Consider the following 7,492-nt stretch of genomic DNA (forward strand, 5'->3'; position numbering starts at 1 on the left):
TCGATGCAAGTAAGGCCCTCCTTGTTTCCTTATTTCCTTTGAAAGTCTCTGATTTTAATGACCAAAAAAAAAAAAAAAACAGAAAACGAAGATGACTGCTTTATGGTTTTTAGTTCGTGAAGCATTGAAGCTGATTATATTGATTTGGATTTTTCAGGGCGTGTGCCCCAGATGATGCAACAAACAATTTCGATGCCAAGAATTTGATGGGAGAAGAATCTCAGGGACTGGTATTAACATTGAATTTGTGCTGTTTGTTGGCTTTGAATGCATTATTTGATGGAGCCAACATTATTGTTCATCAACTTGATAGCATTATTTATGTCCAATATTTACATTACAGTTCTACAAAGGCTGTCTCAGAGATGGTTTACCGGTACAAGTGAAATGTATGAAATTAAAGTAGAAGCAGTTGCCCCAAAACTTGAACATCTCAAATGGCTCTTTGGTGGACCATCTCATTAGTAAAGCTCAAACTAGAAGCAATTATCAAATCATCAAGAAAAGGGTTAATTAAAATACTCAAAGCAATTCTAATACACTGTAGTTTGGCAGATTGGAGAAAGGAGTGGCTTAAATAGCCACAGAGAATGGCTGTTACCATGTATATGTATGTTTCTTTAGAAGAATTAAAGGAATCTTTGGTTTTTGAGTTCAGTATTGCTGCTGTTGGTATGGTTATAGGTTTGGATTTAGGTATTGATTATAGATAATTGGAGTAGTTCAGTTAAACCCCTTCTCTTACTTTGGCTCTGCTTTTTATCCCTGTTGTTATTTTCAGAAGTACTTTTGTTTATGGTTATCTTTTCTCAAAGCTCACACAAGATGCACTGTGCATGGACAAAAACAACACGACTCCAGCATTTGAAGGCTTTGGTGAGCTTGTTGAAGGTACTACACTTTTTTTTAAAGCATAAAATGGGGTTTCAATTTGATGGCAGTATATGCTCATTCTAATTAAATGTTTGCCTCGACAGTTAAAATAATAATGGACAAAATTTCTAAAAGGTCCAAAGGTTATGCATTCATAGAATCCACCACGGAGAAAGCTGCTAGCGCCGCACTTAGAGAGATGAATGGCAAGGCAAGTTTCAACATGCTTTTCATTTTTATAAACTGATTCGAATAAATCAACATGTAGGCGTAGTCTTTCTTGTCTTTGGTTTACATGTTTTACATGTTTATAAAACAGATCCAACACTCTGAAGAGGAAAGCTTAGCCTATTTTTTGTTGATGATTCTTGCAGATCATTAATGGCTGGATGATAGTTGTTGATGTTGGCAAGACTAGCCCTCCAAGATACAGCAGGGGTCAGAGCAGACCAGCAACCAGATGAAAGAGAGAGAAGGTTATAGAGAGATTTGTCACTAAGAATTGAATTATGTGACCAGCATCCTAAATATTGACATTGAGTTCATATAAATTTTCTGCTGCAATGTCAAGAGCCTATGGGTAGAACTTTCCCCTAACAACCGGCTACCAAGGAAGTGTACCCAAGTGCTCTTAACCATCCTATGATCCGCTATTTTTCTGCCATTTTTCTAAAGTGAGATCTCCAGTCCTAAAAATGCAGCACAGTGGCGTTCAGCTGTTGGCTCCTTGTGCATTTTCCCTTCTAAAATATGGCCCAAGTGGCCGCCACAAGCTGCATAGTGATCTCATTTCTCCTCCCATTTGAGCCAGGATAACGATGTAAGGCTCCAGGCAGGCCCTCACAGAATGCAGGCCAATAGCATCGAGAGTCAAACTGGGTAGTTGACTATTTAAGGACCACATTCATTGTTTTAAAAGTTTGAGGACTCAAATGAAGACTTTTGAAAAATTCAGGGATCATTCATGATTCAAACTCTAAATGGGGTGACATTTAACTCATTTCATCTGCTCAAGTTATGAAGACTTTAAATCAAAATAATTTGTTTGGCTTTGAAGTAAGTTTATTTATGGATACTATAATTATTATTTTTTATTATAGAGAAAATAGTACCAATAAGGTCACCAAATTTAGAAAAGATACACAACTTTCCAAGTGTTGCAACAAAATTGTTGAATTTCAGAAACGTTTATAGAACGGAAAATTCCTCAAATGGAAATAGTATTAATAATGTCACCAAAGTTAAAAGGGGGTGAATTATATTATGGGGATTCACAGCCTTTGCATTTAGAATCTATGTATTTGCCCGCATTTCACTTAATTTTAGTCATGATAATAACCTACACATTTTCGCGAGCCCCTTTTCTAAGCTATAAAACCTAACCGATTGCTTTGTATAATACTCATATATATATATATAAGAAATCTAAAGAGTCTATATAAGACTGCCAGTTTCTTCCACCCACAATATCACTTCATATCATATAGTTCTTTATTTTTCAACACATCCGAAATCTCTGCTTTTAAATGGAGAAGCAAACAGCCATAGCCTCTTCTTGTTTCTTCCTTTTATACATCGCCACGTTTACAGGTTAGTGCTACAAAAACAAATATACATGTTCTTGATAATCATATATTAATTGTAGCCAGAAATTATTATTTAGACAAAGAAAAATGTATTTATATTGTCATATTTACTCTTTGTCCCTTATTGCCTTTGATATATAATGGCAGAAGTTCTTGAAGCACATCATCACCACCATCGTCATAATCGTCACGGTTCTATGAAGCTTTTCGTTTTCGGGGATTCATATGTTGATACTGGAAATACTGGAAAATTTGTGTCTGCTTCATGGAAGGAACCTTATGGCATCAATTTTCCGGGAAAGCCAGCTGGTCGATTTTTAGATGGTTTCGTGCTCACTGATTATATAGGTTCATTTTCTCTCTCTCTTAAGAGTATTTAAACATGGAAAATTCAAATATATATTATATAAATTTTTTAATTCTATTTATTTGGAAAAATAAATTAAACTAACATGCATAAAATAAATTTTATAAAGTTGACCAAAAAAAAAAAAAACACAAAAACGAATTTAGACAAGAAAATCAAATATATATCTTTGGATTTACGTATTCACCATTGGAGCAAAAACTATATGTACACCCTTCGGAGATGTAAAGAGAATGTTAAAGTGGCTTTACACCCTCGAAAATACACCTCAAATTGTACTACTAGATTGGGATTGTGAGTGCATGACTTGGTCTATATTTTATTTTATTTTAATTTTGTTTTATGAAATGCCTCTCTGAGATGCTGCAATGTATTGCAGCTTCCTTTATGGGCATAAACTCTCCAGTGCCTTACGCATTGAGAAAATTTGTGAAGAAATCAAAACTAGAGTCTGGGATGAACTTTGCATATGGAGGGACAGGTGTTTTTGAGACAGTGTTTGGTGGACCAAACTTGACCACCCAAATCGAGTTTTTCCAACAGCTGCTTGAACAAAAACTCTATAGTACCAAAAACGACGTCGGTAACTCGTCCATTGCTCTCGTATCAGTTGCGGGTAACGACTACGCCGCTTATTCACTGAGGTAAGTGGTTAAGCTAACTCTATCTGTTTGTTGACATGCATGCAATGTAGGCAAGTCGGAAAGCTTTTTTTTTTTTTCTTTAATAATTTAAGTGAGACATGTGTACAACACAATGATTTTCCTTAATAGATTCTGTAACAGAGTTGACATATGGAGCCAAATCATGGATTTTGAAAAATCGAGATGACATCTCTTAAGTTTTTCTTTAATGTAAAAAATGAAAAATAACGTATGAGTTCATGTGACATTTCTAAAATTTTACTTAACTATTATTATACCGCACAATTATCTTATGTTCCTTGTCAATAATAACCAAATGTCATTGATAACATGATGGGCATTCATAGAGCGTTGGAACGCTTAAAGAAAACTCATATAACCATTGTTCTCAAATGTTTTTGAACTATGATATATCATTTTAGGGTTCATAGCATGGCCATAAATATATATTATACATACATGACATATTGCATTGTGAGGAGGCTTGATACTAACTTGTTGGCACTCGTATCTTCCAAATGACAGGATTTCGCAGCGGCCACTAAATCCATTATTAAGCAGCTTGCTGTGGATCTAGAGCGTATACATGGGTTGGGAGTGAGAAAAATAGCTGTTACAGCAATAGGGCCCCTGGGATGTCTGCCCCGCATGACTTCATTTCTTTCATATCAGAATTGTAGTGAAGTTGCCAATTTGGTTTCAATTTTCCATAACCAGATTTTGCGTCAAAAAGTTGAAGAGTTGAACAAGGAGACTAAGAAATCTTCATTTGTAATCTTGGATCTTTATAACGCATCTCTGTCTGCAATTATGCTCCCAAAACACCATCAAGGTAATTAATTAATTAACTCTTTGTAATGAACTGTAATTTTGCCCTTTCTACTAGTATTACTTTCGGATATGTCACATTTAGTCATCATGTTGCTCACCACTTTTCTAATAGAGGTCGGTACCGCTTATGTGGATCCCCCTCATCTGTACGTAAGGTGGTCAAGAAATGTGAACTCATGTACTACTTGAACTCGTTTTCGGATAGCAGGATACTCGACACTCCAGATTAATCCACTGAAGCCGTGTTGTGTTGGGGTGAGCAAGGAATACCCATGTGGGAGTGTGGATGAGAGTGGAGCAAAGAAGTACATTGTATGTGATAAGCCCAAACTTTCTTTCTTTTGGGACACGATTCACCCTTCGCAGAATGGCTGGCATGAAGTTTATTCCGCTATAAAATCTTCTCTTCATCAATTGTATTTGTGATTTATTGTGTAGTTTAAATATTGGCCCTAGAGGGTTGGTTTACCCAATATGTCATAATGATATAAAAGAGACTAATATGTGGTTGGATTGCTTGATAATTTATCAACTTCTTTGCATGAGAGAAGTACTAATTAAGTACAAATAGTGTGATTTTAACCTAGCTAGAGTTAGAAGTCAGCAGATAAGATATAAAGTTATCTATATAAAACCTTAATTAGCATCCACGCTTAATAAATATGCATTCGCATATCTTCTTTGTGTATTAAAAAAAAAAAAAAATTGAAAACACATCCACAACAAGCTACAGTGACAGTCAGAGTCGGACTTGGGGGTGGGCGAGAGGGGCCTTGGCCATGGGCCTCCAATTAAGGGGCCCCAAATTTATATATATATATATATATATATATATACTATTGTCCAATTTATTATTATAATAATAAAAAACAGAAACAACACGCGATTAAATTAGGTTCCTTCGTTTCCTCTTCCCAGAAGGTTTCTTCTTTTCCCATGCAGAAACAGAAACAACATGTGCTTGAGGAAGACGATTCCTCTCCTAGTTAGTTTCTCCATGGAAGAACTCTATTTAATCCACTCATCTCATAATAACCCACCACCATATTTTTCTCCGTTTTCCCCATCTCTCTTCAATCCACCCATTATTTTCAGTTTCCCTCATCATTTTTTTCTCATATCATATTGTGACCCTAAGAATCAATCTCATACTAAAAAGCTCACAAATTGTCTTTGAGATTGATGATGACCAAGAGGGGAGGAACATGAGAAATTGAAAAGGTATCATATTTATAATTTTTATATATTATATATTTGTTCCTATCCATCAACCTATTTTTTCAATTTCCAAATTATACATAGACAATGACTTTGCTGTTAAGAGACTTAGACTCTGCTTTATAATTGACTAGGTAGGATTATGCTCTATAATTGTTTATCGTAAAATCCTTATTTACGCACTCCATGCTCTACGTAAAATCATTTTATTTGTTGCTTTTTTTTGCAATTGTATACTAAGGGAAGGGGCCTCATTTAGTTTATCGCCATGGCCACCCAAAAGTCAGGACCAACCTTGGTGACAGTGTAATGTACTTTCGAATTCCACATTGTCTTAGCTAAGCTAAAATGAAGTATTTCGACATGTCTTATTGAATAGATTAACTGTTTAGTTATTTGAGTTCCATACTAGGTTAATATACAATTAGATTAATATTTTACAATTTACTAGTATATTAGGGGACATATCATGCCTATTGATATATATATATATATATATATATACATTTTCTTTTGCCAAAGTTAAGAAGGGGATGGGGGTTTTCTTAGACACAATGCCAATGTGTCATGCGGGTTCTTTAACCTAAGGAAAGCAGCGTGTAATGACAATGTTAAGGTATCTCAACAAGAACAAGAAAAAGAAAAAAGAAAAGTCGATCGGATAGCTAAGACCTTAGATAAAGAAAAAAAAAAGACAATTACCATGGGTCTATTTAACAACCATTCCCAGATTGAATCGAAGATCGGGACCAATAGTATCTATGGTATTATCGAAAGAGGACAAAGGACGGCCAAGGACCAAGAACAGTCTCTTTCATGTGCTATCAAGAATGAAAAGGACGGGAATGAGCAGAAATTGCGGGATACTATAGAGATAGATGGCTATGAGACTAGCATAGCCCTCATCAGACAGTTGAGGGGGTAGCCCATAACTTAGTTTCCCCTCTAGATCATTGATTCGGGAAAAGATTTCCTTCCTTTCACTTCGACTATTCTTGTCGCTAGAGGTCTTGACGATACCCCTCTGGAGAACTGCCTAGGCCCAGTCATAGGATCGGGTTTGACTATACGGACTTGTAAACTTAAATGAGCAGCGTGAAAACTTCACCAAAAGCTTGATGACCTAGTGTAGCCCAGAATTTGCCAAGACTATTCCAGTGAGTCCTCCTATTGTGAACAAAAATATGAACCCTGCAGCAAATAACATAGGTCTACTAGTCTCCAAGTTAATACCATTTTTCATTGGACTAGGCACCGTTAGCATGATGCCTATTTATCTTAGTTGTAGTATCTTTGTGGTAAGAAGGGGCCGCTTGAACAAAGGTATGATTTGGTTATTGAGGCCTATCCAAGTACAGTAGTGTTTTAGGGTTTAGGGTGAGGTACATCATAAATATTTTTAGGGTTTAAACCCTAAGCTACATCATAATAACTAAGGAGTGAGCAAAATTGGATTTAAAAAAATGATAATAATTGCTAGGCCTTGAAGTAAGTTTATTTACAGTGCATTTGGATCAGGAAATTAAAAAGTACAAAAGAATTTATAAATGACGGAATTTAAATTGAAGGAAATTAATGTTCTAGAATTTGTAAAGTTTCTTGTTGGGATGACGGAATTAAAATACCGAATTTAGCCTTTATTTGTAAAGATATCTTTTTTAAAAACTCAATTTATCTTGAAATTTGAGAAATAAGTACTTTTACATAGAATTTAAAGTTGGGATTTATGACTGCAATATTCCATTTTTTTTTCACAGGGATTTCTAAATTTCTAAATTTTTTTAAATCCAAACACGGGAATTGATTCATGCCAATTTAGAAATTTTGACTTTTATAAAAATTCCAAATTTATTTCCTTCATTAAACACACTGTTATAGAATTAATGTCGAGAAAATATGAAATGAGAAAGATACAAAAAAAACTTTCCAAGTGCTGCAACGAAATTGTTGGGTGTCATAAATGTTTTCCATCT

At 35.0% G+C, this 7,492-nt stretch overlaps 1 long non-coding RNA gene and 1 pseudogene across 1 annotated transcript; both read left to right on the top strand.

Annotated features, from left to right (window-relative positions):
• Positions 1-791: 791 nt before the first annotated feature.
• Positions 792-1,929, top strand: LOC148916935 (uncharacterized). The gene is made up of 2 exons (XR_016126915.1): positions 792-891; positions 978-1,929. It is a non-coding gene; the product is annotated as an uncharacterized LOC148916935 (long non-coding RNA).
• A 444-nt stretch (positions 1,930-2,373) lies between these two features.
• LOC103331144 (GDSL esterase/lipase At5g03610-like) lies at positions 2,374-4,769 on the top strand (annotated as a pseudogene).
• Positions 4,770-7,492: the final 2,723 nt, after the last annotated feature.

The sequence above is a fragment of the Prunus mume genome, linkage group LG5 (assembly GCF_029339155.1).
Source record: "Prunus mume cultivar Tortuosa linkage group LG5, ASM2933915v1, whole genome shotgun sequence".
NCBI classification, from domain to species: domain Eukaryota; kingdom Viridiplantae; phylum Streptophyta; class Magnoliopsida; order Rosales; family Rosaceae; genus Prunus; species Prunus mume.